Source organism: Aotus nancymaae, unplaced genomic scaffold (genome assembly GCF_030222135.1).
Source record: "Aotus nancymaae isolate 86718 unplaced genomic scaffold, 86718_ANA_hifiasm-v0.15.2.pri h1tg000014l, whole genome shotgun sequence".
Taxonomy (NCBI): domain Eukaryota; kingdom Metazoa; phylum Chordata; class Mammalia; order Primates; family Aotidae; genus Aotus; species Aotus nancymaae.
The window spans coordinates 123774381-123792554 of record NW_026988425.1 but is presented as its reverse complement, the minus strand read 5'-3'; the positions used below and the strand labels follow the sequence as shown (position 1 = coordinate 123792554).

General features: G+C 47.5%; 1 protein-coding gene across 7 annotated transcripts in view; it reads left to right on the top strand.

Moving 5' to 3' along the window:
* APBA2 (amyloid beta precursor protein binding family A member 2) overlaps nucleotides 1–18174 on the top strand; it is a 209563-nt gene that overhangs the window by 19768 nt on the left and 171621 nt on the right. Inside the window, exon 1 of one of the 7 annotated variants that reach the window (XM_021666817.2) lies at nucleotides 5855–5928. The exons of the other annotated variants lie outside the window; for them this stretch is intronic. The gene's annotated coding sequence lies outside the window, so the exon portion shown is untranslated. Of the gene's footprint in view, nucleotides 1–5854; nucleotides 5929–18174 lie in introns of those variants that run through there. 7 annotated transcript variants of the gene reach the window in all.

Below are 18174 nucleotides of genomic sequence, written 5' to 3'. Positions count from 1 at the left end.
TCATCCGGATTTTGTGACAAAATTAGGTTGAACCATATGAAACTGTTATTTCTGTATGTCAAAAAGTGGTCCAATCTAGGCAGCTTCACATGCCTCAACTCAGCAGTTTAGCATTACCGCAGTTTTTGGCAAGAGAGGACACTTTTATTCAAAAAACATTATTTTTAGTTATTACTTATGAATTCATTCATTGTATTGGAAAATAGCGGTAGCAGAAAGCAAAAGGAGGAAACTTCGAGATACCTGACTCTGCCCGCCAGGGGCCCACGATTCCTCCCTGTGCCTGGCACCCAGGCTGCCAGCGTGCCTTCTCCTGGACAGCGCATGAGGAGCTCTTTCCACAATCGTGGACGGTTTCTCCTACATCCAGCCCCACGAGTTTGCCCTTTCTGGAGCTAGACCCCAGGGTTGGACATTGAAGTTGTTGAGAATGTTTTTCTGCTATGAATGAATGCTGTAATAAATATCCTTGTAGTTGGGTTTTTTTGGTTTGTTTTTTATTGGCAGATATTCATGATCCCTTCTTTTTTTTTTTGAGATGGAGTTTCACTCTTGTTACCCAGGCTGGAGTGCAATGGCATGATCTCGGCTCACTGCAACCTCCGCCTCCTGGTTTCAGGCAATTCTCCTGCCTCAGCCTCCCGAGTAGCTGGGATTACAGGCACACGCCACCATGCCCAGCTAATTTTTTGTATTTTTAGTAGAGATGACGTTTCACCATGTTGACCAGGATGGTCTCGATCTCTTGACCTCGTGATCCACCCGCCTCGGCCTCCCAAAGTGCTGGGATTGCAGGTGTGAGCCACCGCGCCCGGCCCATGATCCCTTCTTTATGATAAATTTACATGAGTAGAATTGCCAGGCAAAGTGTTAAAGCTTTTGATTGACATCCAGAAGGTTTTATTGCCCATGGACAGTGAGAGGGAGGGGTTTCCTTCCTTGCCCTCCCCTCTTCCTTCCTTTTCCCTGTTCCCTTCCTCCCCACACCCATTCGATGGTACACCATTGAGCAGCGTCCAGCAAACAGTGTCGGGGGCCCCGTTTGGTGTCTGCAGCATACAAAACCCCTGTGTCCAGCAAACAGCATTGCAGCCCCGCTCTGTGTCTGCAGCTCGCACAGTCCCTGTGACCCAGCTTCCAGGGCTGGCTGGTGGTATTTGAGAGGAAATCAAGAACATGTGGGGAAGCCTGTGGAGGATTTCAGAGACTTCCCGTGACAGACGAGGCAGTGGGAGTGGGGCTGGTGAGAGACAGTTATTCCAGGGAGAGAGGCCTCTTCTGATTGTCCCCCTCGCCAGCACATGGAGGGGCTGGGCCGCTGACCTGATGGGCGGGGGAACCAGAGCCCAGGCTGGTGTGCACCTGTTTCTTTTAAACATGTCTTATTTCGCTGGTGATTTGGTAACTGGATTGAAACCAAGCCCTCCCTCAGTTCCTCAGCCGCCTGGGACTGCTCGGGTACCTGGGAGTCCGATGGCTGGCAGGCTGCCTTTGGAAGCTTGGCCTGGTGTCCCGGAGCTCTCGGTTGCCCCAGGAATCCAAGGAAAAGCTGTTGAATTCTGTGGCCCCAGGAGGCTCTTTGTCCTCCTTTTGCAGAAGCAGTTGAGCTGTTGAGCTGGAAGGAAGAATTTTTAGATTTCCTCTGGCTGAAGAAGTTAAAATAAAACCATCTACATCAATTCCCCAAAATTGGACTTTGAAGCAAGTTTTTGGAAAAATGGACTCAATTATTTTCTATAATTGAGTGGAAGCATATTCCTTGGGAACTTGTGGTGAATTTTAAAGTACTTCTCTGTTTTGTTTCATTCTCCAATACTGAGAAGTCTTAATAACTAGAGGCTGCCTGGGTAGGTCAAGGTCTGAGGGGCAGCACTCCCCACCAGAGCTAATCGTTAAAACAGATATATCCGACATCTCTAGTTTTTGTTTTGTTTTTTCTAGATGGAGGTCTTGGTATGTTGTCTCTAGGCTGGACTTGAACTCCTGGGCTCAGGCAATCCTTCCGCCTCAGTCTCCTGAGTAGCTGGGACTACAGGTACATGCCACTGCACCTGGCTTGATACCTGTTTTAAAAAACCTGTCTTGTAGGAATTATCTTGTATCTCGGAGGAGAAAGGAGCCATTTTTCTGGGAGTGGAATTTGGGGTTGAGAAGGACCCTGGCTCCATCAGTGGGGGCTGGCATCTAACATGCTAGGTGTTGAGATCCTTTAAATATTTTTTCTGATTATGAAATTAAAAGGTACTAATTATAATTAAGATTCGAACTTTAAGAAATGCATCATGTAGAATAGAAAATGAAAGCTTCCCCCTAGCTTCTCCACTGCCCCATTCAGTGCCCACAAAGAGAATCATTGTTCACAGTTTGGGGTGGATATTCCTCCCATTTTCTTTTCTGTCCGTGGAAATATTTTACTTCTCTTTTATACAAATACATACATAATTTAGAAGAATTTTCAACAACATGGGATCCTATTGTAAATAAGATTTGCAGTTTGACCCCCTCCCCCAGCCGAGTGTCTTAGATGTGGTCCCTTACCCGTCACGCAAGCAGAATTTTTTTTTTAAATTTTACTTTAAGTTCTGGGATACATGTGCAGTATGTATGATAGACTGGATAAAGAAAATGTGGCACATATACACCATGGAATACTATGCAGCCATAAAAAAATTATGAGTTCATGTCCTTTGGAGGGACTTGGATGAAGCCGGAAGCAGCAGCATTCTGACACTTGCACAATATGTGACTGTTTACTTATTGAACTTTTGGGTTTTTCCCATTTTCACACTCACGGAGAATGCTGACATGTGGAGTCTCAAGCATGAAACCCTTGCGTCTGTGTGGGATTGTTTTCATACATAGGTTCCTAGAAGTGGACTTGCTGGGCTGAATGGTTTGGGCATTCGGAGTATCAGTGGATATTTCCAAGTTGCTCTCTGGACAGGTGGTGATCATTTTAAATGATGCTGGTGTGTGGGGTAGCTCTGTCCCCACTGACACTCTCTGGACATTGACACTCTCTGGACATGACCAGTCTTTGTAGTTTTATTCAGTCATGTGGGTATAAAGTGGTAGCTTATTTCCTTTTGTATTTGTAAAAATTGTGAATGACAGCAAGCTGCTTCTCATGTCCTTAATACTAATTTGAATTTCTCCTTCTAATTTTCTTGTTTATCCTTGCCTGTTTTTCTCTTGGCCTGTGAAGGTTTTCCTTGTTGATTTATAGGTGTTCATGGTACACAGAGTTCTTCCTCATTTGCTGTATACATTGCAGATACTTTCTCGAAGATGTCACTTGTCCTTGAATTTTGTTTAAAGACATCTTTGGCAATGCAAAAACTTGGAATTTTTACATTGTTAAATCTATCAATCTTGCTTTTATTTTATTTATTTATTTATTTATTTATTTTTGAGATGGAGTTTCGCTCTTGTTACCCAGGCTGGAGCGCAATGGCGCGATCTCAGCTCACCGCAACCTCCGCCTCCTGGGGTCAGGCAATTCTCCTGCCTCAGCCTCCCGAGTAGCTGGGATTACAGGCACGTGCCACCATGCCCAGCTAATTTTTTGTATTTTTAGTAGAGATGAGGTTTCACCATGTCGACCAGGATGGTCTCGATCTCGACCTCGTGATCCACCCGCCTCGGCCTCCCAAAGTGCTGGGATTACAGGCGTGAGCCACTGTGCCCGGCCCTCTTGCTTTTAATTATCCCAAATGTTGTATCTTACTTAAAGAAAGAGTTTCTCTACCCTAATGAATATGAGCACCTTCCTGCATGTTCTGCTGATAATACTTGATAGTCCAGATTCTTTTACATTTACATGTCTTATTCAATCTAAAATGTATTTTAGAGATGGTGTGATGGGATGTAGAGTTTTTTAATAGGAGCATTCAGTTTTCCAGCGTAATTTCCCAGTCAGCCACTCTGACCTCTCTGTTCTGGCAGGTTTGTCATGGGTTAAGTTGCTGCTGTGTTCTGAGTGTCTCTCCTGTGTTTCTGGATTCTGCATTCTAATTTACTGGTTTATTCTCATGCCACTATCTACTGTGTAAGTTACTGTGGCTTTTGGTAAGACCTAGTTATCTTAAAGGGCCATTACCTCTTCATTCCTCTTTTTCTATTTCACCCCGAGCCTTTCTTCCATATTCCTTTGACCAGATAAACTTTATTTTATGGGACAGGGTCTTGCTTTGTCACCTATGCTGGAATGCAGTGGTGTGAACATGGCTTACTGTAGCCTTGACCTTCTGAGCTCAAGCCATCCTCCCTCCTTAGCCTCCCAAGTAGCAGAGACTGCCACACCCAGCTAATTTTTGTATTTTTTTTTTATAAAGATGGGTTTTTTCCATGCTTTTTCTTGAACTCCTGAGTTTAAATAATCGTCTTGCCTCAGCCTCCCAAAGTTCTGGGGTTACAGGCATGAGCCATCCCACCTAGCTACTAGATAAACCTTAGAATAAACTGAATTCATCCCATAATCTGGGATTTTGATTAAGGTTGCTCTGTGGGTTTTATGTTGGGGGCTGGGGGTGGGGAGAGGAGACATCTTTCATATTTTCTTCTCATCTGGATTTTGATTTATTTAGAAGGTCCTTTACCTCCTTCGCTGGTGCTGTATGCACGTGTGTTTGTGCGTTTCTCGTCTCTCTTGCTCTTGTCACTGGGATCATCCCCTCCTCTCGTCTTGTTTTCTAGCTGATGATTATGGCTGGTCTGTAGAAAGGCTGCTGCCTTTTGAATTTCTGGACTGCCTGCCCAGCTTGCTTCAGTCTCTCTGTTGATGTAAATGGTTTGCTTGCTCTTCCTCTTGGATTTTCTGATTGGCGAATCACTTGCCAATGTTGACCTTTTATTTCTGATTTTTTTTTTTTTCGAGACAGTTTTGTTCTTGTTGCCCAGGCTGCAATTCAGTGATGCAATTTCGGCTCACTGCAACCTCCGCCTCCTGGGTTCAAGTGATTCTCCTGCCTCAGCCTCCCAAGTAGCTGGGATTATAGGCATGCGCCACCATGCCCGGCTGATTTTTGTATTTTTAGTAGAGATGGGGTTTCGCCATGTTGACCAGGCTGGTCTTGAACTCCTGACCTCAGGTAATCTGCCCACCTCAGCCTCCCAAAATGCTGGGATTACAGGCAGGATCTACTGCTCCTGCTCCCGACTCCTTTCTCATATTTATGGCTTTTGTTATGGAGTTCATTGTAGAGGGAGGCTTTGATGTTAGCCCACTCTGCAGGTCCTCAGGAGGGCCTTTTTGTTTCATGGTCAGTGGGTTGACTTTTAAACTGGGGGTCTCTGTAGCTTAGCCGTCCCCAGGGCAGCTGCTGTGCCCCAGAGTGGAAGCAAGCTGGTGGCCAGTGGAAGTGAATTTTTTTTTTTCCCTGTGTGGCCGAGGCAAGCTGGATGACAGCAGTCTTGTGGAGTGGGTTCTCCAGGCAAGGGCAGTGGTCCAGCGGGGACTGTCCCATGGGGGCTCACCCATGGGGCCTGAGAGGATGTGGCTTGCTCTGCTGCTCGGCCCTCAAGCAGGGTCTCAGGGCCTCCTTTTTGGGCCCTGTGTCTCCTCAGGGGATGTTGGTGGCTGTGCTGGTGGCGATGTCTGAGACCCATGCTAGCAGGCTCATAGCCACTGGTAGCCTCTGTTCCTTCCCACAAACTGGTAGAGGCCCCCAGACTGTGGTGGTGGCCCCTGGGGTGCACAGGCAGGTGGCGGGAGATGGGAGGAGGAAGGAGTTCTTTAAGCTTCCCTCTGTAGGTGATAGGGCCAGCATAGGTGAATCAGTGGCTGAGCGGACCGTGGGTCACCCTCAATTGTTTTCTCTCATTTGTGTTCTAGCCTTGACCTTGGAGTGTCCACTCTGCAGGGGCTGCTGGTTGCTGTGAGTTCTTGGTGCTTCCTTCTGACAAGTGGTAGCGAGTGGCTACTGCCAGGTTAGATTTTGTTATTTTGCACAGCATGGACTTTTTAGTATTTTTCATCATTTTCTTACAGAGTCTTTGTTCAGGGTATGATAGCTGTCAATACCAGCTAACGGTGTGTTTGTGGTGATGGGCTTCATTTTCTTACGTTATGAGGTAACCAGCCAGCCTAGTGCCTTTTGCATAAAGGTACTGATGCTTGGGGCCTTGGGACTGACTGATGGGTAGGTGTTGCCTGGAATTCAACCTCTTCCAACAGAGCCTGGATCTGTAGGGTGACATCATGTGGCCCCATGCTGTCTTCTGGTGGTAGGCTGGGGCTGGGGGCATGGGAGGTAGTCAGCCCTCAGGGAAGGGAAGGTTGATCCAGGCCTAGGAGGTCTGGAGTCTGATGGCAAGGAGAGGGAGCCTGACTGGAGGTGTGGGTTCGAGGCCTGGGTTCAAGGCCTAGGGTGTTTGTTAGTTTGTTGTCATCCCATCTGCCAGGCTGATTGTGTCCCCAGATGCCCCATTTGTGGCTTCATTCAGGCCCAGTTTGTCTACTCAGTGAAAGTGGCAGAGGTGGGACAGTTGTCTGTGCTGTCTTCAGAGCCTGTGGAGGAGGAGCTTGACCAGAGTGTCACAGCCTAGTGGAAGAGTGACTAGCAAGAGAACCCACTCTTCCCTGTGGCTCCTAGAGACCTTGGCAGGAGAGCTGGCTGGGAGCAGGAACAGGAAGAGCACTGTGGGCAGAGCTGGCTCCTGGGACATGGAAGGCCTGTAGAATATCTGCAGAATCAGCAAGAGATGGAGAAAGAAAGACAGAGAGAGAGAGAGAGAAAGAGAGAGAGAACATGCGCGAGATGGAGAAAGAAAGAGAGAGAGAGAGAGAAAGAGAGAGAGAACATGCGCGAGATGGAGAAAGAAAGAGAGAGAGAGAGAGAGAGAAAGAGAGAACATGCGTGAAAGGGCAAGGCTAAATGCCAGGCATGGCAGAGGGGAGATTCCAACCCTCTTCTGACACCAGGGCCTCTGAGCCTAACCATCCAGTGGTAGGGCCTCTCAGCAGGAAATCAATCACATGCTTCCAAGATGGTATTTTTATGAGTCAATTTGGGAATTGGCTGTAAACGCAAAATTTACTACAGGATTAAAGAAGTGTTTACTGGATTAACTTGAGAGCCTCTTTTTTTATTTTTATTTTTCTTTTCTTTTCTTTTTGACATAGTCTTGCTCTGTTGTCCAGGCTGGGATGCGGTGATAGGATCTCAGCTCCCTGCAACCTCGACAACTTGGGCTCAAGTGATCCTCCCATCTCAGCCTCCCAAGTAGCTGGGATCACAGGCACGTGCCTCCATGCCCAACTAATTTTTAAAATTTTTCCTAGAGATGGGGTTGTACCACATTGCCCAGACTGGTCTCGAACTCCTCTGCCTCCCAGAGTTGGCAACCTTTGAATGTGCTACTCAGAGCTACCTGTTTGCAAATGAACCATGAACATTTTTTTATACATGAGGTTAATTCCATGTAAATCGAACACAGCTACAGGAGGCAGGGGGAGTGATGTCATAGAGCATTGGACAGGTAATCAAGACGGGGTTCCCTCATCCCAGTCAAGCTGACCATTTTTTGGGGCTGTCGCCAGCTCAGTGGTATCTAGCTGCTGTCTACAGTCTGAGGATTGGGGTGTCCTAAGCTCTCTCCAGCTCTGAAATCTTTAACTGTCTCCTGCGAGCATTTGCCTGGAACCTTGCCTCCCTTATCCCTGTGGTTCTGCATGTTGCTAGGTCTTTCTCAGGGATACCCAACTTTCCTGAGGGGCCCCAGCCCTGGGTGGGAGTAGAGGGTGTGTGATGTCTGACACCCGGAAGTTGGTGGGTCTCCATTATCTAAGGAGGGCGTGTTTCCCGGTTTAGCTGGGCATGAGTTCAGATTCAGGTGCTTCCTTCCTTCCAGTTTGGGATGGGTTCAGAAATGTGTATTGGAAGTGGTGAAAAAGGGGTAGGTGGCTTTTCATCTCAGTGGGGTTAGCTTTGTTGTGGGCCCCTGAGCTGATAGATGGCATCTTTAGACGTCCAGTGCCTCAACCCATGCAGCCTTATTAAGGACTTATTTGCATCGTTATGTATTGCTTGAAAGCAAGCAATTGGCTGGGCGCAGTGGCTCATGCCTGTAATCTTGGCACTTTGGGAAGCCGAGGTGGGTGGATCACCTGAGGTTGGGAGTTCGAGACCAGCCTGACCAATATGGAGAAACTCCGTCTCTACTAAGAATACAAAATTAGCCGGATGTGGTGCATGCCTGTAATCCCAGCTACTTGGGAGGCTGAGGCAGGAGAATCACTTGAACCTGGGAAGTGGAGGTTGCAGTGAGCTGAGATTTTGTCACTGCACTCTAGCCTGAGCAACAAGAGTGAAAATCTGTCTCAAAAAAAAAAAAAAAGCAAGCAAGCAATTCATACGGTAACTTTTAGGATTCTTGGCGTGGGTTTAGTATCTGCCCCGTCTGCCTCATTTCCTGGGTATCACTGAGGAATGGCTTGTTGATTTTCAGTTTTAAAGTCTTATCTTCCAGCAGTCAGCATTTTGTACAGAGCAGAGTGCTGGTGACAGGCTGCACTGACAGTGTTTCTAATGGGATGGGTTTTATTTTGTATAAGTGGACTGTGACAGCTTTTAAGTACTTTCGTGTGACTCTTCTCACAATAGCTGATTTTCCTCTGTTTAATGGAAAATGCATAGCTGAAGCCTGCTTCACAGCTCTGCCCCCAAGCCTGGGCCACCCCAGCTCATCTCCCAGGGCAAGTTCTAGGCCGATCACAGTGCAAGGAAGTGGGGGCAAAGGGGATGCCATAGTAACACCTTGAGGGCCCGTGTGGCTTTTGTATTCAGGGCCGAGTTGTTTTGCTGTTGGCTTTCAGCAGGAGCAAGGCAGAGCAGTTGTCTTTGGCCTGCCTTGTTGGCCGGAAATGTTGACCAGGACGTGGAAGGAGTCAGGCGGGAACCCCGGCGGGATGGTCACTGCGGTGTCTCTGCACCTAAGTGATTTGTTTTTGCAGACATCAATGCTCAGGGTTAATCAATCTCAGGATCAGTGCTTGGGAAGGATAGAGCTTGTGTCTCATCATAGATATGACCTGGTATCCATGCCTTTCCCTGGGGCTGGCTTATAAAATGAATGGGCTGCTGAGCCACTCCACGCGATGCTGAAAACCAGGAGCACTCAGGCGTCCTGTTCAGCCATAAAGTCTACCTTCTCCAGGGCACTGGCTGCGATAGGTGTGTTTTCTATTTGAATCAACTCCAAAGGGGCCTTCTCAAGTATCAGAAAGATACTCCGGTTCTCAGCAGATGCAGGGGAACCCTTTCATTTCTAAAATCTGTTTAAAAGCCTTAATGTTATTTAAAAATCCATTTTACCATTGGCGAAAATATCCTCTTATGCATTTGCAGCAACACCTCCATCCTCTCTGCAGTGCCCGGTGAGTGCAGGCCTGTGCCCGGGACCTGGCTGGACCCTGGGGTTTGCCCAAGCCACTGGTCCTGAGCTGCTTGTGGTCGATAGGGCAGCCCTCTGGGTCTGGATAAGAGGTTCTGCGTGCTCCGCACAGTTCAAAGCAGGCGTGGGCCATCTTCCCTGACTCCTGCCTTGTCCTCCAGTAGGAAGTCATGCCTGTGTCACTCCCTGATGGAGCCACTCCACTGAGGTTGTTGATTTTACACTGAGGCTTCTCTCTGGGATAGCCCAGGCTCGTGGTTACCTGATGGAGGAAACGTTCTGGGAGAATCTGCTAATGTCATGCTTGATGCACCGCTCTCCTGGCTTCTGAAATCAAGGATATCTTCATTTTCTTAGTTTTTGAAAATTGTGGTAAATACACATAACATGAAATTTACCATCTGAAACATTTTTAAGTGTTTGATTCTGTGGCATTAAATACACTCACAGTGTTGTGCAGCCATCACCACATCCATCTCCAGAACTTTCTGCATCTTGCAATCAGAAACTCTGTCCATTAAACAGTAACTCCTCCAGTCCCCAGCAGCCACCATTCTACTTTCTGTCTCTGTGAATTGATGACTCCAGGTGTCACATCTCAGTGGAATCATAGTCATTTGTTTTTTTGCAACTGGCTTTCTTTCACTTTGCCTGAAGTCCTCAGGCCCCATCTGTGTTGTAGCATGCATCAGAATTTCCTTCCTCCTTAGGGTTGATTCCCGTCCGCATTGTATGGATAGAGCACATTTTGTTTGCTGTTCATCCCTCAGATATCGAGACTATCTCATAGAGTAGAAAGAATCAAAGAAGCCTGTGAGGACTTCATCTTGGCCGCTCGTGCTCTCTGCCGCTCCATCCTTTGTGAGGGTTGGGTGGACAGGCCGAGGCTACCTGCTCATCCAGCATTGAGCAGACGGGCCTGGTGCTGGGCACAGAGGATGCAAACTGGAGCAGGATCCAGTTCCTGCCCTCATAGTGCGGTGGGAACTAACATGCCATATTAGTGCCACCCCTCCGGGGCTTTATAAAGTTAAGAAAAAAGCCTCTATTCATCCCGAAGGCTGTGTGACCACCGGCTTTCTAATGGATGCTTCTGTATTCCTAGAGTTAGGTGGGAGCTCTTGGAAGGTTTTTTTAATCCCAGTGGTCTTGGTAAGAATGGATAGCCCCTTTGCGTGACTGTGACTGCAGTAGCTGGTGCAGTCATCTGGTCACTTGCACCAGAGCCTAGGAGGTTGGTTGTGGCCTGCAAAGCTCACTTCTCATACTGGGATGCCAATAAATATTATCTGAAGTTGTTACCCGGAAAGAGAGTTTAAAAATTATTTAGAGACGTGAAAAATAGCTACCAGTAGAATTAAAATCAGAAATAATGACAAGGATGGCCAGTGGAGTGGGCAAGTCCAGATTGGGGAATATGATGTTTCATTGTAAGCCCTTTCAGCGTTTGATTACTTTGGTCTGAGTGAAAGAATTGTCTCCTTTTTTTAGGGCCATGTACAGCAAAGGACTCACCATCTGTCAGACACACTGGTCAGTTCTCCTGGCAAGGCAGAGTTGGAGGTTTCTGGCCTCAGGTGGGTGGGCAGGATCAGCAGCTTGCCATGGAGTATCCAACAGCACCAGGGGCAGGAAATGAGAAGTGCTCGGTGATTGGTGGGATAATGGCATCTAGCACAATGATTCTTGTCAAAACCTTAATGGTGTGCAATAAATGAAAATGCTGCCCCAGTCAGATGGGACTAGCGTTTTTCAGCACCCTTCAAGGTCTTGTGTCATAGAAATGAAGATCTGGGCATTTTCCACCCATGGAGGGGGTTGGTGAAGGAGTTTTCAATCTCGAGCACCCTGGGCTGTGCTGAAAGCCTCTGTCACGCTGCCTGGGTTCGTTGGGAAAGAGTTGCCACTGATCTCTTTTAACCCTCATCCTTTTGTACCACAGCAATTGCTTTCCTGGACGTCACAACCGTGGCTGGGTTTAACATCGTCTTTGGAAATCCTAAAAAGCAATGAAGCGATTTTTCTCTCTCTTTTTTTTTCTTCTTGATATAGCTGCATCAGTTTGAAATTTTATTTTCATACTTTTTCTAATAGTGTGTCTGCTTGACATAGTTTCTATCAAATGGGCTTGATATGGAGTTATTTAAAAATTCAAATATTTAGAGTTACAGGACCCATAATCTTGATTTTTCAGACAGTACCTCAATTTCATACAGTGTTATTCTTTTCCAGAAAGATAGGTCACTGAATAATTTACATTTTATGGTTATTTTATAAGAAACAGTGTTTCTGGTTATAAGTGGTAAACATCTTCTAGGTTTTGCACTAAGAAATACTGATTATGTTAGGAAAAAAAGAGCCATAAGTATCTTCTGCTCCAGAAGGTTTTCTGTTCATGGATGCTGCATCTTGGATTTGGAAACTGTGTTGCACTGAAGTGTGGTATGTAGGGACGAGCCTGTGGGCAGAACAGTTTGGGTTCTACTGGCCACCTTTCTACTCTATTCAGGGAGGCTGGGTCCCAGAGAAAGATGACAGCAATTAGGTCTTGTTGGAAAGAAAACACGGCTACCAACCCTGGACCATTTTGCTATCCCTGAACGAATAAGATAGTCGTTTGCCTGCTTTTGGGGATGGTGCCTGTGGTTTGCACAGGATGAGGTGGCAGCTGGCTGGCCTGCTTGGTGGAGATAAGATGCTGAGACCCACTGCTGCTATTCAGGGGTGATGGAAGGAATTAATGCTCTTCCTTCTCTCCCCCAATCTCATTTACATGTCTCTGGAGCTGAACGTGTATTCTTTTTCTTTCTTTATCTCAATAGAGGTTTTAAATTAAATACATGCTGCATAAGCCATTCAGAAATGTTTCACATTTGAAAAACAAAAGGTAGCTGCCTCCATGATGCATTCGTGCCTGCCTACACCGTGGCCTTGTAGGACAGCCCCCCCGCCCCACCCCGCTTGGCTGTGCTGAGCCCATCTGGAGTGTTTCTGATTCTAATCAGAAATGGAACAGTTTCAGTGCAGATTATAGGTTCATGTTAGCCTTAGTGATAGAGGGATGGAAATAGATGCTTCATCGTTATTACCATTCCAAGTAAAATAATGAGGCTGCATATTTGCAGTGAGCTGCCTAAGCCAGACGTCACTAGAGTAATTTGGATTAGTGGGAAGTTGGAACATATTGTTTTAAAAGCGATTTTAGGAGCATCATCTTTGGAAATCCTGTATAGCAATGAAGTGATTTTTTTTCACATTTTCATTTTTATTTATGTTGCTGTATCTGTTGGAATTTTTAGTTTCCTATCAGTTCCCTCAGTAGTGTATGTGCTTGAGATATTCTGACTTCTATTAAATGGGCTTAATATGAAATTATATTAAATAATTTTTAAATAAATTATAATAAATATTTTTTCTTGCTATTTGGAAGACCTGGAAGTGTTTCCAGTTTTCATATTTTGGGTTTTGGACATGCTGCTTCCCATCCATTTTGTGACATGTAGAGTCAGGCCATTTCAAGGAAGGGCCAGAGGAGAGACTTTGTGTTTCTGAGACTATTCTGTGGTTTAGGACATGTGGGTTCTAAGATCTGTCCTTTTTGTGCTTTGAATCTGAAACGTAGAAACTGTAGCCTCACCGAGGAGGAGTTTTAGGATCTGCAAGGGGGCTGATCAGGACAGGATCTTGTATTTGGGAACCACATCCAGTCCCCGACAGCGTTGCTAAGGAGAGGGAGCTCATAAAAGCCCCGAGTTCAAGCTGTCAGCCACTGATCTCTGGGAGCAGCAGGGTGAGCGAGGCTCAGGCTGAGGAGTCCTGATGGCTGCCTGGTTGTTGCAGGATGTTACACAGCTCAGGCCCAGGGGACACGGCCCAGCACCCTCTTCTGGTTCCCTGGAGGCAGGAGAGGAGCTGGCCTCATTTCTGGCAGGCACCCTGCTATGGTTATTGAGCAATTCTCCAGTCTGCAGAGATGTCAGAGGAGGGCCGTAATGTCTCCTGATTTTTTTTTTTTTTTGGAGACGGAGTCTTGCTCTGTTGCTCAGGCTGGAGTGCTGTGGCACAATCTCAGCTCACTGCAACCTCTGCCTCTCAGGTTCAAGCAATTCTTCTGCCTCCGCCTCCCAAGCAGCTGGGATTACAGGCGTCTGCCACCATGCCCAGCTAATTTTTTGTATTTTAGTAGAGATGGGGTTTCACTGTGTTACCCAGGCTGCTCTCAAACCCCTGACCTTGTGATCCGCCTGCCTTGGCCTCCCAACGTGCTGGGATTACACAGACGTGAGCCACCATGCCTGGCCCCTGATTTTGATTATTTTATTCTTTTCCCTAGGCCTTTTACTTGCAGATATCTTGAATACCTTGTGTGTGTATTTACTGTGAAAGCACACATTTAAGTGTGTATAAGAAAAAGGTTTTGAAAACATCCATTGATCCATTCATTCATCATTCAGGAAATACCTGTTGAATACCTACTGTGTGCCAGGCACTGCAGTGGGCCAGCCAGAGGGCTTTGTTGCTCCGAGGAGCTTGCATTCTAGTATTTCAGTTATTTTCACACATCTGCACTATCTGGGACAAGGACCATTGCGTTTTGTTATATATAAAGCAGCGTGTGTCTGCACTGCGGTTTGTGTGCACTGTAGATGGGCCAGGGTTGAATGCAAAAACTTCTGGGCCAAAAGGGGTTGACTTGGGTCAGGCTGCTGAGTAGCTGAGGTGAAAGGCTGTGCCACCCCTCCTGATACAGGGATCCTTGCTGACTGTGTGTGACAACAGAGCCTTCCCATCTGTCAGGTGGGTTTGTCCTCACAGGAGCCCGAGGAGCAGGTGGGGCAGCGTGTTGAGGCTTGGCGCCCGTTCACACCTTGCAGGGACCAGCAGGCTGCTCAGCAGCGGCCCACACCCACCACTGCACCTGCTGCCTTGTTCCACCTCCGGGACCTGTCAGGCCACAGTACTGCCTCCTGTCCCTTCCTCCGGAATCCTAGGGGCTCTGACTTCAGTCTCCTGGGCCCAGGTTTCCAAGCCACTCCCTGGGAAACTGTCCCTGGAACTGTGCCTGTCTGTTTCCTGTAGTCCAGCACCAGGCGGTGGAAAGGGACAGCCTGCCGCCTCCAGTCTTTCCACAGCAGTGTCTGAATGGATTCAGGAATTGCTTAGGAGTTGGAGCCACAGCAGCACATGAAACAGGGGAGCCTCCACTTGTGGGTCTCACCGTCTTTAGAAGTTTAGCACTTATTTAAATTTAAAAAAAAAAATTCATTCTACTAGTTGTAGCCTAAAGTCACTGAGTTTCTTTCAGTGTGTTTGGTGACTTTGAAGCCAGTTTGGTAGATTCTTTTCAATGAATAGTCCTTGTTCTGACTGACATCGGGGTCACTGAGTAGCTCCGGCCCCCTCCCTAGAGCCTCCTGTCCTGGGCTGCAGTGACAGACTGCGGGCGGGTGGGGTAACTCACGCACAGCCGTCTAGGAACACTGGGGCCCTGGATGAATATGCCAGCAGCATGCTGTTTCTCCCTCCATGTGGAAGTCCTTGAGGTGAAACATTGGAGTTTAAAAAAATATTTTAGCCTTCTAAGGCATCTAGTCTGAAAATTACTTACTTGCTTTTTAATTCTGCGAACATGCTTCCTAAGGGAAGGGTCAGAAATGTCCTCCTGGCGCTTTCCATTAGTGTTGCAGTTGAGGGAGGGGAGGGGAGCAGTCAGGCTCTCCCTGCTCCTCCTGGGTTCTCGCAGGGGCTGCTTTGTGGTTTAGGCCCTGGGGAAGCAGCTCACCTCCAAGCCTGGTGTAAGAGAGCATAATGGTATTTAGATGACGTTTGAAGGGAAAGCAGTTTTTGGAAGAAGATCTGTATATGTGAAAATACTGTATATTTGAGCTTCATCTATGAAGGATTCAGAATTGCAGCAGAAGTTCGAAGGACGGCTGGGGTTTTGGGCCATCTCGCGCATGGCTTCCTTCTGGAGTGCCTTTGTTCTTCTGTGACGCCCACAGGGCCTGAGGGTGCGGCTGGATATTCCACCAGGATTGCAGCTCGGGTGGCTGTGCTCCCAGCTGCTCTCTTCCCATGCAGCGCACTTCCCCGGTCCTGCCACCCCCCTCAGCTGCGCATCCCAGGAGGGACTGGTCCTGCCCACGCATGCACGCCGGACCTCCCTTGCCTGGGAAAAGTTACAGAAAATGTCTTCCCCAGGATTCCTGGGCTGCCTGATCAGCTCCTTGTGAAACTGCTTTGGGTGGAGATGGGGACACAGCTCGTTCTTTCCTCCTGGGCTGTTAGTGCATTCAGAGTCCCAAGCTGCTGGGGGCCTGACCACTCCCCAGCTGAGCCCTGCCTTGGCTGAGATGGTCACTGCTGCGTGTCCTGGGTTGCTGGCTGGCCTGTCATCTGCAGTGCACAGGTATGCATGTGTGTGCATATGTACACGCACCACACACATACCATGCCTACCTCACACACAGCACACCCATACCCCATGCACACCACACACATATCATACCCACCTCTCACACACTATACACATGCTATGCCCACCTCACATACACCACACACATACCCCATACACACCACACACAACATGCATACCCACCTCACATACACGACACACACATACCTCATACCCACCACACACAACATACATACCCACCTCACATACACCACACACATACCCCATACACACCACACACACACCACATACCTAACTCATGTACACCACACACACCCCACATACATACATAGTAACCTCACACACATACTCCATACACACCATACACAACACACGTACCCACCTCACAGACCACATGTACACTATGCCCACCTCATACACACCACACACTTAACCCATATACAGCACACACACCACACACATACCATGCTCACCTCACACACACCACACACATAGCCCATACACACCACACACAACACACATATCATACCCACCTCACACACCCCACACACATATCCCATACATACCACACACATCATACCCACCTCACACACTCTACACACATACCCCATGCACACCACACACCCCACCCACCTCACACACACCACACACGTACCCCATACACACCACACACAACACATATATCATACCCACCTCACACACCACACACTACACACATGCCATGCCCACGTCACACCCCCCACACACATACCCCATACACACCACACACCACACACATATACCCACCTCACACACACCACACACATACCCCATGCACACCACACACCAAACACATATCATACCCACCTCACACACATACTTCATACACACCACACACACATACCCCCCTGACACACACCACACATATGCCATACACACCATACATGACACACATACCCCATATATACCACACAGCACATACCCATATCATACCCACCTCACACAACACACCACGTATACACCATGCCCACCTCACACACCCCACACATTTAACCCATATATACCACACACACACCATACGGATATCATACCCACCTCACACACATACCTCATGCACACCACACACATATCATACCCACCTCACACACACCACACATATGCCATACACACCACACACCACACACATACCCCATATACATCACACATCACATACCATGCACATACCCATATCATACCCACCTCACACAACACACCACGTATATACCATGCCCACCTTACATACACCACACACTTAACCCATGTACACCACACACATACCACACAGATACCATGCCCACCTCACACACAGCACACACATGCCCCACACACATCACACACATACCCCATATACACCATGGACTCTTAACAGCACGCAAACTCTGCCGTCATTTATTTAACAGTTCTCTTATTTATGGGTACTTAGGTTTCCAGTTTTTTAAAAGATTGCTGCAGTGAAAATCTTCAGACATCATTTTTTATACATGTGAGTCCTCCTGGAAATGGAGTTTTTGGGCACAAGGATATGCCTATTTAAATCCTTGATAGAGAATGCTGAATTGCCTTTCTGAAAGGCTTCATTGGGACGCCCTCTAAAGAAATACACTTTTCAAAAAAAGGGAAAGCTAGCAAAAAAGCAATTCTCTGCCAACAGCTGAATAGAGAGAGGGGGACTCTCTGAGGCTATGAGGAGGGAAATGTGGCAGCCTGGGAGAAGCCAGGGACCCAGGCAAAGGGTGACACGGTTACTAAGGTTTCCTTTGCTCTCCCTCCACACCCTCAGGAAAGTAGTACTGGGGAAAGTCGGTAAATAACAAATCCTGAGACTTCTCATGAACACTCGTCCATTTGGAGAGAGAGGGACTGTGATGTGGGGGGTTGGGACGGTGCCCGGAGCCTGATGGCCTTCACCAGCATCAGGAGAAACCCGCTTTCCTCCCGGGCTCCTCCCCAGGCTCTGGCTTGCACTGCATTCTGGGAGAATCCCATAGCCGCACCTTCTTTTTACCCATTGGCTCTTTAATGCTATCCCATTCAAACATTTAGCCCTTTGAGTCAATCAAGTCCCATGTTAAAAAATTAATAGACTTAATTTTTTCAGCAGTTTTAGGTTTATGGAGAAATTGAGCAGAAAGTTGAGGGAATTCTCCTGTACCCTTTCACCCCATTTCCTGTTTCCTTATTATTAACATCTTACATTGGTGTGGTATGTTCAATATCATTGATGAGCCAGTATTATTATTTTTGAGATGGATTCTTGCTCTGTTGCCCAGGTTGGAGTGCAGTGGTGCCATCTTGGCTCACTGCAACCTCCGCCTCCCAGGATCAAGCAAGTCTCCTGCCTCAGCTTC